Source organism: Ovis aries, chromosome 4, assembly GCF_016772045.2.
Source record: "Ovis aries strain OAR_USU_Benz2616 breed Rambouillet chromosome 4, ARS-UI_Ramb_v3.0, whole genome shotgun sequence".
NCBI lineage: Eukaryota > Metazoa > Chordata > Mammalia > Artiodactyla > Bovidae > Ovis > Ovis aries.
The window spans coordinates 54,349,929-54,364,676 of record NC_056057.1 but is presented as its reverse complement, the minus strand read 5'-3'; positions in this window follow the sequence as shown (position 1 = coordinate 54,364,676).

Here is a 14,748-nt window from a genome sequence, read left to right as displayed (position 1 = left end):
CCAGCTCCTTCACAATGGATTTTTTCTGGTGTTAAATATGATACCATTTGAAGCAACTCAGCACCCTCTCAAACTTGTCCCTAGGGATTCCAACTTCAAAGAGATTGTCCACACTAGCAAGCAACAGCAGAATCTGCAAACTCCGGTTTGGTAAATTGGCTAAATCCTGCCTCTGCAGTATCTACTCAAGGACTGTGATCTGCAGATAGCTCTCATCAGCTTTAACGAAGCAGATGAGGGCTGACGAACACCAATCAAACAGCTGTCATTATTTTTTGAAAACAGTAAATGCAGGAACAAGTAACACATGAGTATTCATTTACTTCAAAAGTACGACATTATTAAAGGCAAGATAAGAATGTTTTTATTTGAATTCTTAACAGCTTAAAAATACAGACAGTTCTAACAAGATTACCAGAACAACACATTTAAAGGACAGAAAGTTCAGGAATAACTGTAACAAAATGCAAACTAAACTGGAAGTAGGAAATAGAGCGAACACGGTCCACTCAGGATTTGACGCAGGATATCCAAAAATATTTTAGAGGAAAACCATCCCTTGGAAAAATTAATAGTAGTGATGCACACTAAATTGCACAAAGGGCATTTTAACTTAGTTGTGTTGCTCTCAATAGACAAAATTTATAGACTATGACTACAAAGGATTTGTGTCTAACTCCATTCACAGATGTCTTGGAAGGTATAGGAAGGAAGGAGTACAAAAAAAAAAAAAAGTTTAAATGTTTATTTGGCAAAGCAGCAAAGAGTTAATTCATTTTGCTCTGAATTCCTTCATTTCTGGCCAAGTCTGTCAGAACTGGGAAAAGTGGTAGAGTGCAGGCTTCTAGGGATAATCTTACATAATGAGGAATCAACGGGTTAAAAGAAACATGGCTTTTCTAACTTCTGTTTTATTGTTTTGTTTTTTTATTAAAATGAAGTGAGATTTTTATTGTAGTTGCTGGCCTAACTTGTACTTCCATTCAGTTGTATTCAAAGGTATTTATTTTTAAGTTTGAAAAGGATATGGACTTAAACTGAGGACAACCAAATAAAATAAAACATTACAATTTCATAGTATGTTGAGTTCTGGTGAATTTGAGTTGTTTTGCATTAAGATTCAGGTCTACTTGTATTTGACTAACAGTTAACCATGCTTGGACTCTTGCCCATTTGTCAAAAGGGAGAATTCAAATAAGGAAGTAAGTGTTCATAACCTGTGTTCAAATGGGACCAAGTGTGCACCCAGAATATGATTTAAAAAGGTCCTTTTGTGATGATACATAGACACAGAAAAAATTAATACTGCATGCCCATGTATTTTATTGGGTGAAATTCTGTAAGGTGAGTTTCATAAAACAAATTCCTAGCCTGTTTGTTCAGCTGGTTTGTCCATCACATTTAACATTTCTCATTACACCAGCACTTATTCTTTTACTTTTGGTTCAAATACTAAGACAATACACTATATTTTCCATCCATCTAGGCATTCCGAAAGCTTCATAAGAAAAATATGGGTTAAGATTAATTTTTCTGATCAGTTATTCATATTTCATTGTTAGTACACCCTTTTAAAATTGCATTCATTCTAAGTTATCTAGACATAATTATGTAGCTTGGTCCATATAAGCCTAGCACCTTAAGACAACTTTCAATTTATATACAGAAAAAAAAATCACAAGAAAAAAAGACTGGAATATTTAGTATCCATTCTTTGAAGCTCAACTTAGGTATACTTTGTGTTTGACTCAATCTCCTCAAAAGAAGCAACTTTTTTTCCCCACTGAAGTTCAATAATTTTTGTTAAAATTTTAACTTGTGACCCTTTAATGACGGGTACTGTGAAGATGGGGACTCTGATTTACCTTCATATTTCCCCATAATCCCTCACATAGCCTGGACTTGTTCAACAGTTATCTATTAAATATTCTTCAGTGAGTAAATAAAGACAAAATTGTTTTAATAAAATATCTATTCAGCAATACATATTCTTTCCATGTAACTGGGTATGAATTAACTACAAATAGTGTCATAACACACAAAAAAAGAAACTGATTGATAAATAAACAGATAAATTATTAATTTAAAAGTTGTGCTAAATATGAGGAAGAAAAAGCTGAGAATGGGTAAGAGAATAATGTGTTCCTACGTATAATTAAAAATAGCTTTAGTCTTTGCCTCTGGTTTCTGGCACAGAGCTCATAAAACCCTTGGAATTTCCTAAGTGATAGGAGTATATTTTATTATATACCATGAGCAACTTTCAGACACACGAGCTCATATCAATGAGAAAACTGAGGATGGGACCCTTAGGTAGCCTCAGGTTGGGTTGGTCACTGGAAAGACCAAGTGACTGGAAACCACCCACTTCCTACCTTTGGGAAGGGGAAGGGGAGCTGGAAACTGGGCTCTATAAAAACTCTTGAATAAAGAGGTGCAGAGAGCTTCCAGGCTGGGGAACAAGTCCACATACCAGGAGGATAACACACCCCAACTCCATGGGAAAAGAAGCTCCTGTGCTTGGGATTCTTCTGGGTCTTGTTCTATTTACATCTTCAACTGGCTATTCATTTGCAGCTTTATAACAAAGTAGTAAACATAAGTGTCTTCCTGAGTTCTGTGAACTCTCTAGCAGTTACGAATTGAAGGAGGAGAGTCAATAGTTCAGTTCAGTTGTTCAGTCATGTCCAACTCTTTGCGACCCCATGAACTGCAGCATGCCAGGCTTCCCTATCCTTCACCAATTCCCAGAGCTTGCTCAAACTCATGTCCATCGAGTCAGTGATGCCATCCAACCATGTCCTCAGTTATTCCCTTCTCCTTGTCTTCAATCTTTCCCAGCAACAGGGTCTTTTCCAATGAGTCAGTTCTTTGCATCAGGTGGCCAAAGTATTGGAGCTTCAGCTTCAGCATCAATCATTCCAATGAATATTCAGGACTGATTTCCTTTAGGATTGACTTGTTTGATCTCCTTGCAGTCCAAGGGGCTCTCAAGAGTCCTCTCTAACACCACAGTTCAAAAGCATCAATTCTTTGGTGCTCAGCTTTCTTTATAGTTCAACTCTCACAATCAAACATAACCACTGGAAAAGCTATAGATTTGACTAGACAGACCTTTGTCAGCAAAGTAATGTCTCTGCTTTTTAATATGTTCTCTAGGTTGGTCATAGCTTTTCTTTCAAGGAGCAAGCATCTTTTAATTTCATGGCTACAGTCACCATCTGCAGTGATGTCGGAGCTTAAAAAAAAAAAAAAACTCTCTCACTGTTTCCATTGTTGATGGGACTTGATACATGATCTTAGTTTTCTGAATGTTGAGTTTTAAGTCAACTTTTTCACTCTCCGCTTTCACTTTCAAAAGGCTCTATTTCTTCTTCGCTTTCTGCCATAAGGGTGGTATCATCTGCATATCTGGGGTTATTGATATTTCTCCCAGCAATCTTGTTTCCAGCTTATACTTCATCCAGCTCAGCATTTCTCATGATGTACTCTGCATATAAGAAAAATAAGCAGGTGACAACATACAGCATCAATGTACTACTTTCCCAATTTGGAACCAATCTGTTGTACCATGTCCAGTTCTAACTGTTGTGTCTTGATCTGCATACAGATTTCTCAGGAGGCAGGTCTGGTATTCCCATCTCTTTAAGAATTTTCCACAGTTTGTTGTGATCCACACAGTCAAAGGCTTTGGTATAGTCAATAAAGCAGAAATAGATGTTTTTCTGGAACTCGCTTGCTATTTTGATGATCCAACAGATGTTGGCAATTTGATCTCTGGTTCCTCTTCCTTGTCTAAATCCAGCTTGAACAACTGGAAGTTCATGGTTCATGTACTGTTGAAGCCTGTCTTGGAGAATTTTGAGCATTGCTTTGCTAGCATGTGAGATGAATGCAATTGTGCATTAGTTTGAACAATCTTTGGCATTGCCTTTCTTTGGAATTGGAATGAAAACTGACCTTTTCCAGTCCTGTGGCCACTGCTGAGTTTTCCAAATTTGCTGGCATATTGAGTGCAGCACTTTCACAGCATCATCTTTTAGGATTTGAAATAGCTCAACTGTAATTCTATCACCTCCACTAGCTTTGTGTCATGAGAATCCCCAATTTATAGCTGATCAGTCAGACTTGCAGGTGGCCTGGGATTGCAACCAGGATCTGGAGTGAAAGGCAGTCTTGTGGAATCAAGCTTTCTACCTGTGGGTTCTGTGCTGACTCTGGATAGTTTGTGTCATAATTAAAATGAATTGTTGGACTCACACCAGCTGGTTTCACAGAACTGGAGAATTGCCTATTGGTGTGAGAAAAGACACACCAGTTTTTGTCAGAGAAAAAATCACCTCAAATAGGATAGTCAGAACCTCTCTCCAAGGAGGTAACATTTGAGAAGAAAATTGTGGAGAAGAACATTTTAGGGATCTTTGATTTTGTGTTTTGTAAATGAAGTCCAATGGAACAATGGGGCCGCAAATCACATGTGATTATGACTTCTGCTGACACCTTTCTTCCCTAGGATGGGATCTTAGCAGATACCCCAAGTCCTGCTCAGTCTTGCCTTCATCACCCGTGACCTCTGAGACCTTCTACTCCAGGATGTATGTTGATCCCACACTTCCCCAGGCCATCCCACTTCTGGATACCTAGCATCACCCTGTATGGAGGCTTCAGTACCCTTTGAAAAGGTAGTGACCCACAAGAATAAGAGATGCCTGGCTTGACCACCCTGTCCTGACCCATGGACTGTCTATAACTCCTGTTGCTGTCATCTCTCCTGGCCCTGTGATGGTCTGTACTCACAGATGATTATCCCTCATGTTTGAGGAACTATGACATTAATAACAAATGAAAAAACACCATGACAAGTTGAGAGAGGGCCTAGGAAAAAAGGAAAAAGCTTTTTGTTTTAATATTTTAATGGCACTTTTCCTACTTTTTGCACAAGACGCTTTGTATTTTCATTTTGCACTGGGCCCTGCAAATTATGTAGCCAGTTCTAGAGATGAAAAATATTCCTGTTTTGGAAATGCCAAGTTTGAGGTTCCAATTAGGCACCTACTTAAAGATGTTGAGCAGGCAGCTGGAAACACAAGTCTGGAGATCAGGAGAAAGTCAAAGATGGAGTCAAGAATGAGGAAGTCATCAGGGTGTAGCTGGTATTTTAAGTCTTTCACAAGCTCTGCTTATCCATCTGCCCATTGAAGAGAGGCTAAATTCCACAAGGCATTAGCACCTGTGAGGCAGAGCTCTATTTGGGGGCACTGATCTGTCATACCGTGAAGTATGAAAACTGATCTTTTAAGTGAAACTCATTTTCACTCCAAAACATACTGGAGTTAACAAATTTCTCAACAGAGACTTTGCTAACAGAACCTGTCCACTCTGAATTTACTGCTGCATAAAAGATCATTAACATAAGCAAATCAGGATCCCTCTGGATACACTCAGCCTAACTGGGCTCTTCTGGGCTCTCCTAGAAGATTTGGCTGATCTTTCAAGCCTATATGAGCCTGAGGAAGGTTGAGAGCCAGGAGCAGGGAATCACTCTGACTTAAGATCACTATTCAGAGAAGGCAATGGCACCCCACTCCAGTACTCTTGCCTGGAAAATCCCATGGATGGAAGAGCCTGGTAGGCTGCAGTCCATGGAGTCGCTAAGAGTCGGACACGACTGAGCGACTTCACTTTCACTTTTCACTTTCACTCATTGGAGAAGGAAATGGCAACCCACTCCAGTGTTCTTGCCTGGAGAATCCCAGGGATGGGGGAGCCTGGTGGGCTGCCATCTACAGGGTCACATAGAGTCGGACATGACTGAAGCGACTTAGCAGCAGCAGCAGCAGCAGCAGCAGCAGCAAGATCACTATTGGCCTTAACCAACTCTGGTAGAAAAAACTTCAGCTAGAGATCTTGGTAGTAAGCGCCAAGCACTAGTCTTGTCTACTCTGTGCTCTTCAGTGTAAGGAAGGGTTCCTTCTTGTTACTATAAATTTCTAGCCACAAAGGATGGGGCTGAAAAATTAAGCACTTCATCTACTGTCCCCCAAACTCACACTGTCAAATCTACTCTCCTGATTAAGCTTTGAGTTTCTATGACCTTTTGCAGTTTATGGTCTGGATTAAAAAAAAAAAAAAAAACAACTCTGCCAGATTACATGTGCTGTATGTGCTGTGTTCAGTCACATCCGACTCTGTGACCCCATGAACTATAGCCTGCCAGGCTCCTCCTTCCATGGAATTTTCCACTTGTTACCTATTAACTGTTTCTCTCTTATAGCTAGAAAGTGTTTTTTGAACTTTGAAACTAAGAGTTTGTCATTTTTATCTTTTTTCTTCCTTTTCCCTAATAAATCCCCCTGGGAAGCTCAAATGGAGATAGTAATTGAAGAAGAAAAAATTAACTGGCTACTATCTCAAATTGTTATTCAAGCACTCTTAAGAACAGCACAGCCATAACCTGCATGTCTGTGTCTCTCCCATATCCTATGGTGAAATCTAATCCCCAATGTGGGCTTCCCTGGTGGCTCAGATGGTAAGGTGTCTGCCTGCAATGTAATGGGATTTGAAGGTGGGGCCTTTGGAAAGTGATGAGGACACAAAGACAGTTATGACTGGGATTAATGCCCGTTAAAAGAGACCTCAGAGAACAACTTTGCACCTTCCATCATGTGAAGACATAATGAGAAGACAGCCAAGTATAAACCAGAAATGAGCTCTTACGAGACATAGAATCTGTCTCTCAGTCTTTAGGACTGTAATAAATAAATATCTACTGTACAATTTTTGTTACAGAAGCCCAGATGGACTAAGACAAGGGTCATTCTGTTATTGGAATACACTTTCCAAAGTATAGCTTTGTGAAGACTTCACTTTATTCATTTCAAACAGTAGCATGTCAGTTCATTTCTGGTTCTATTTCCCAGGGCTATTGGGTCATAAAGAAAAAGGTTATTACCACTTGGACTTCAAGGCACATCTTCAAAACCCATATACCCAGAGAACCAGGTGTCCCAAAACAGGTCTAAATTACCCAGAGGAATGGGACCAAACCTGTTAACATTTTAAAGATCTTGGTGAGAAAAGAATGACTAATTTTGCTCAGCACTTTCAAATTCTTAAGTCTATAAGGTTCCATCTGACTGATTAACAGTGAGCACTCAGGACAGAGAGAACCTCCCTGGAGGTTCTCTGTGCAAGACTCTGCTCTGAGTGTTCTTTTGCACACTGACCTACTTTGATGAGGCTCCCATAATGCCCACTTTCACTGTTGACCTCACAGTGCTGACCTAGTCCACGATTTGTCTTCCCAGTCAGTGCTGACTATTCTTAAGCATCTTCATCTTGCTAACGATATAAAATCCCTTATTACCTGTCCCAGACCTGTCACTCCCCAATGGTTATGGAACTAAAGACTATATGTAAGTTCTCTGCTCATGTCATGCTGTGCCAGCACTTCGTGGTTATGTGTACTCTGCCCCTATGCCTGGCATAAACTTCCCAACTTTCTATACTAGGCTGATGCATATATATCCTTTATGGCTGAATACAAGTAACTTTTCCCTCCTTAAGTCCACTGTGGTATATTGTATTAAAGCTTACAAATATCCCAGCTTTCCTACCTGTGTTTCTCTTCCTTGAGGAAACTTTATACATTCCACCCACAGAACTGAGGCAAGATCAGAAACCCAGATTTAATTGAACTGTGACATTTTAGGGCACAGACTCCCTTACTTCTGATACGAAAAACAAATTCAGGGAATTTCCAGAGCCACTGTGAGAGCTGATACTTCCCTAAAGTTTGACAGAATTCACTGAATATTACTGTACTCACATTTAGGGGTTATTACAGAAAAAGGATACAGATGAAAATAAATTGAAAGAAGAAAGTTATAGAGCAAAGGCTGAGAGGGTTCCAATGCAAGGCTCCCGTTGTCTTTGGATCCATGATGCTTTCAGTATCAATGTGTCACAACACACAACACACAGAGTTTTTATTAGAATTTCATTATACTGGCATGATAGATTGAATGGCCAAATGGTTGAATTCAGTCCCCAGGACAACTAATAACTGCATGGCCCAATGTTCCCACAAATCACATGGTTGATATTTCTGACATGGCCATACCCCAGCTAAAATTGTCAGAAATAGCCAGGGCTCACCCTAAACAAAGACTTTCCTGTCAGAAGCTGAAGGAAAGGTCAAACCTCTCTTTGAGCAAGGCCAAACTCTTCACCAAATTCTATGTGACTAGCTCTGGCCAATGACATACATGCTGAAAAGATGCGTGTCATTTGAAAAGTCACGGTGGGGTTTTCCTTGTCTTTTTTCTCTCTACCCAATGTTACAGATCCCTGGAGGAGGGCAAAGCAACCAACTCTGGTATTCTTATCTGGGGAATCCCCATGGACAGAGGAGCCTGGCAGGCTACAGTCCATGGGGCTGCAAAGAGTTGACAAGACTGAGGGACTAAGCACAGCACAGTGTTTCAGACAGGGCCTGTTTCATCAGCCTCAGGCTCTAAGACAACCAAAACCTCCTTATTCACCTATTATGAACAGAGAGCACAAGGGAGAAATAAACCTTTGTTTCTGCAAGCCTGCTAAGTCTGTGGCTCTTTGCTACCACAGCCTATAACTCTGCTTATCATAACTGATATACCTACCAACAACCACCAGGTTAGATTAGGGGTGTGTGTGTGTGTGTGTGTGTGTATGTGGTTTCATAGGATTTATACAGAAGACCTTATGAGTTGATCATGATCAAAATATACTGTTACAAGTTGCTAAATTAGCCAGAAAACATGTACTATTCTACCTATATAGTAGTTTATAAAGTGTTTTTATAAGTTGATAACATTTAAAATGCATGTTCAAATAAAAAAATCCAAATTTCTAGCTTTTAATAAAAATAAACTCAGAAGTTTTATTAGGTGCCCAAATATCTGCAAAGCAACAAGTGATTAGGCTAAATCAGCTCAGCCCACTCTGACTACATATGTGGTGTCCAGAAGAACAAAGCCTTGTCAAGCATGATTAACTCCTTACATCACCTGACTGGTCCCCATAGGCACTCAAGGTTGCAATCTCTTTAAATCTGTTCAACAAATTACTGAAGAAGAAGGGTAAGTAGAAAAAAGAGGGGAGTGGGGAACTTAATTTATATTAATAATATTATCCTGTTGAAAACAATTCATTACATACACAGAATATAAACAAAATTTAACTGATTTGAAATTGGTAGGGAGCATCAGTTGCACTAATCACTAAGAACAGAGGGAACGTTCAATGATCTAATAACAAAATCTCATTCAAAATGTGTTTAAATCTGCATTTTCCCTAGTTTTATATTTGCAAAATGATTTCTGCTGCTGCTGCTGCTAAGTCACTTCAGTTGTGTCCGACTCTGTGTGACCCCATAGATGGCAGCCTACCAGGCTCCTCCGTCCATAGGATTTTCCAGGCAAGAGTAATGGAGTGGAGTGCCATTGCCTTCTCCTAAAATGATTTCTACTTTTCGGTAACTCATACCTTCTCTTTGATTTTCTTTATTTTTCTGAGATTGCCTACAACTTTGGGGGATAAAGATTCAATTAATTAATTAAACAACCAAGTAGATCATTTAAGTAATCAGTCTTTGTTGGTGAATACCACTCGACTATTCATCTTTGGGCTTCAATAGTTCTCTGTGCGATGGTGACTGTTAGGTGAGTTCTAGCTGCCCAATGTCTGGTTTTGTAGACCGGCCATTGTCTGCCAGGCAACAAGCATGTATTTATCACCATAGAGATAAGCAAAGGCTGATGAACAGGGGCTTCATATTTCTACTCACAGGTCCTGTCTGCTTGGTGGCAGAAGGACCAAGTTATATTTTAATATCCATACAATAAATGAGATATAAAAAATCTGAATTAAATGGTGAACACATCAATTTGCTCGAGTAATATTTGAGACTGGAACCCTGAACAGTGTTTTCTGCTGGACTATCCCCCAAATCTCACTCATCACAGCATTCATGTGACCACAGAGACTTTACCTGTGAAAATGTGGTTAGATAAGCTTCTCAGTAGTCGTGACTGCTTATCATTTACCTTTAAACTCCATGCCCCCCTATATATGTATGCTTATTTTTATATATGTTTAAAAAATAATGTGAATTAGCCAAGTTTCCATCTTCTTTTCTCATGATTAACCATTATATGCAGAGTTCCTACTTGTTAAGGACCTTAAATTAGCCTCAATTTAGAGTTGAACTAAAGACTGATTCAGTTTCTTTCTCCAACAAGGACTTTATGAATTTAAAAACTTCCAGAATTACACATTATTCTTTACTGCATTGTACTACTGTATAAATAAAAGGCATATCAATCATATGCTTTCTTTAAATTTGTATTCCTTAGGACAGCCTCCTTTTTCTGAATTAAATAGTGCTTTTCCTTTTTATGAGACTTATTTTATAAAATAGAGATGCCATTTCATTTAAATTGTTCCTAATTTGGATATCTAAAATGTGTCCTGTTTTTCCAGTAGAATGTTTCATGAGACAAAGGGAAAAGTTAAGAATGCATATACATGGATCCAGATATACTTCTGTGACTTGATTACACATTTTATGAAACAGATGGAAAATAGAATGTTGATTGACCCTGGTTACTGTGATTGTGTGTCTCCTGCCAACGAAAATGTAGCTGAAATACACAAATGTTTTTAAATATGCTGCTTGGGTGTTTCCTCACTGCCAAAAAAGAAAATAAGGAGCACAATTATTATGTAAACCCTTGTGTTATTCCCAGTGCACAAACATTTTACAGATGCTTCCCTATGAAAACATTCTAAAGCATACACTTGGCTGTCTTTGCTTACCTAGAGTTGTTTGGCAATAACTATTTCTTTTGGGATGTAGCTTATTACTGAGTTTTGTGGTTGAGCAAACGTAGGATGAGAAGCACAGAATTTATGATCTGGAAATACCCTAGCTTACTGATATTACATGTCTGTCACAAATGAACATCACAAATTCAAAAGAAATAAATACACACAAAGGAGGGGTGAGAGGTCTCTGTAGTTTTGAAATCAGTGTGACTACGTTAGCTACATCCTCTTGGATCAGTATTCACAGATGTCTGTAAGACAGTCTCATGACCCCCGCCTTCTCCATTTCAGCAAGAACTCATACTGTGTGATACAGTTTGGCAACTGAAAATGAAGTCATGGTAAGGGAGAGGAAAACAATCCATGCAAAGAGAAATTCGGTTTTGTACTCTCCAATCTGCACCAACTTCCAGTGAGTTCTTGCCTTGCCTTTTTTCTATATAGTGACAAGAATGAAAATCAGGCTATATCAGCAAATTGAGAACAGGAAACAAGAACAACATAGATGAATTTTTAAAACCTTCTACAAAACAAAAAACATCTATCATCATGTGTAAAGAAATTGAAAGCTTTTAGTCTTCACTGAATAATGGATATTTACCCCAAAAAACATGCTGATAAGCCTTTAAGGTTGTGGTTAAAATGTTACTCTCAATGAAGTGGTCTTGGACAAAGACACAATTCATCAGTTTATAGGTCATGTAACCTTGCATATTGCAGTTAATCTGTCTAAAACTCCATGTTTTTATGATGATAAAATATTAATAGCTAACATTTATTGAAAGTTTACCATGTACCAGACACTGTTTTATAATCAGTACAGGCTATCTTATTTAATTCTCACAAGAATCCTATGAAGTAAATTCCATATTGCTATCCCTGTTATACAGTAATAAAACTAACGCACAAAAATAAGAAAAAAATAAGAATTCATTTTTATTTCAATGTTTAGCAAAAACTTATGCTATGTGCTCAACTTTCTTCTAGCTACTTTACAAGTATTAATTAATAACTATCTCTCAATTTAATCAAAACTGCTATTTTAATCTCATTTTCCAAATTAGGACACTGATATAAGACAGATTAAGTACCTTGTCCAAAGTCACAGTTAATAGCTGGTGGAAGGAAAGTATGAATCACTCAGTGTGATTCCAGTGATTTTTGCACTTCAAAACTACTAGGTATTATTACCACCCCTTAGGGTGTCATGAAGATTGAATGACATCATGTTGGTACATGAAAAGCATTTGTGTGTGTGTGTGTGCTCAGTCATGTTTGACTCTTTGGGACCCAAAGACTACAGCCTGCCAGGCTTCTCTGCCTACAGAATTTTTCAGGCAAGAATACTGGAGAGCATTGCCATTTCCTTCTGCAGGGGATTTTCCCAACCCAGGGACTGAACCCACATCTCTTGCATCTCCTGCATTAGCAGGCAGACTCTTTACCACTAGCGCCACCTGGGGAAAGTTTATTCTGAAGATTATGGAAGCTCTCAGAATATTATCACAAATAATAATGGTGCTGAAGAGACAGAAACCAAGCATGTTTTTATACCCTGTTTTCCACTGGGCAGTTTTTAAAATTAGCAGATAGGCTGGTGAACTGGAACAGAGTGAACACGGAGAGGGATAGAAAATGAGGTCAGGCATTTATCCAATCACATTCAGCCTTGCAGATCTTTATAAAGACCAACATTTGTTCTTAGTGAGATGAAAGGCCATTAGTGAGTTTTGAGCAAAGTCATAAAGTGATTTGACTTAAGTGTCTTAATAGGATCAGTTTGGCTGCTGTATTGAAAAAGAACTGCAGGGGAGCAAGGGCAGACGCATACGGTACTATTATTTCATGAGGTTAAGAGAGGTTATGTAAATTGTGCAGTGTCTGTCAAAGAGTCAGTAGGCATCAAACAGGGTTTCCAATTCAGGCCTGCATGAGTTAACCATACATGACACTGAATGGGAGAATGATGAAGACCCTGGGTAGGCTTTTAGGTCTTCCTATCCCATCTAAATGCAAAGTGTGATATTTGCTGAAAAATTTTGGCTAGAAAAAAATGGTTTTTTTCTTGTACACTTCAAGTTTTAGTTTTCTTAACAATGTGCCTGGTTATTTGAGAAAGATCTATGAACGCTAATACTAATTCTGATCCCACATCTATGTGTAACCAAGTCATACTGAACCTCTCTCTTTAATAAGCATTGTTCACCAGATAATGTTTGTAACTACAAAAAGCTTATGTTTGCTGTGTTTTATGTCAATTTAAGTCTATTTTTGTTGTAAGAGATAATCCTTTTGTGATTCCCTAGTATTACTAGTACTCTTGCCTGGAAAATCCCATGGACGGAGGAGCCTGGTAGGCTGTAGTCCACGGGGTCGCTAAGAGTGGGACACGATTGAACAACTTCACTTTCACTTTTCACTTTCATGCATTGGAGAAGGAAATGGCAGCCCACTCCAGTGTTCTTGCCTGGAGAATCCCAGGGACAGTGGAGCCTGATGGGCTGCCATCTATGGGGTCGCACAGAGTTGGACACGACTGAAGCAACTTAGCAGCAGCAGCAGCAGCAGCAGTATTATTATCTTCTGAGAAAAACCAAGGTCAAAATTATTTACCACACAACCTAATGTCTGGCACACCAAGGCAGAAAATATGCATCATTTGATTTAATGTCTGCTCAATAAATATTAACTAGATTAATTAATTTAAGAAATATGTCTTCAAATTCATAGCACAGTAAAAATTGCATCATTTGAAGACTACTTGATTTTAAGACTTTATTTGCTAAAGCTGATGGAATTTATTAATTAGGAATAGTAGGATCAGGATTTGGAGAAAGAAGGTTAGAAATCTGAAGAAGAAAACTGTGAAGACAGAAGTAAAGGAAAGTGAAGAAAAGACTAGAGAAGATACAAACACTAGAAGATAAAAATACATGCTTTAGAAGACAGAAAATCTAAGCCTAGGAGGCAGAAGAAAAAGTAGACAAAATCATGAGAGAAAGCTGACAACATGGTCGAGTATTTCAGATAGAAAATGAAATACAAGTGGATGCAAGTGTACAAGACAGACCTCCAAAACAGAGATAGAAAAGTTCAAACAATTTGATACAGTACAGGGACAAAACTAAGGAAATTAATTCATAGCTAGTAATAATTTATTGTAAAAGCATATCAACTTAACTCTGGTGGTGCAGAACTTAGATCTGAGAAGATGGGCATTTTTAAACTACTGTAGACCAAGACCAACTTAGAAGAAAATCCAGAAGCTAGAAGGAAGTCAGGTAAAAATCTCAGCAAAAAGCTACCTAAAGAACTGAAGTAACTTAAAATCTAAGAATATATTTGGAAGGGTTAAAAATGTGAAAGGCCTTAAATACAGTAGTGTAGTTTCCTTTGGAAAATGTAAAGGACTTTATAACTGAAGTAAATTCAAGAACAAGAATAACTGTCAAATTATTGGACTTTGAGCGAAGATGAATCTTTAAAGCATGAAGACTAGGTGCCAACTAGGGGCTTCTCAGTGGTAGAGCACCTGCCTGCCAAAGGAGGAAAAGCAAGAGGCATGGGTTTAATCCCTGGATCGGGAAGATTCCCAGGAGTAAGGAATAGCAACACACTCCAGTATGCTGGCCTGGAAAATTCCATGGACAGAGGAGCGTGGCAGAGTACAGTCCACAGGGTCACAAAGAGCTGGACGTGACTGAGGGACTGAGCACACGACAGAGGCTAGTTAGTAAATGGTATTACAAAGCACACGACAGAGGCTAGTTAGTAATGGTATTACGAAGACTTAGCCAAAGTTCCCAAGAATCAGCACTGATGCGATTCTCGCCGACTGTAAAGAATGGATATTATATCCTTGGAGATAAGGGGTGAAAATCT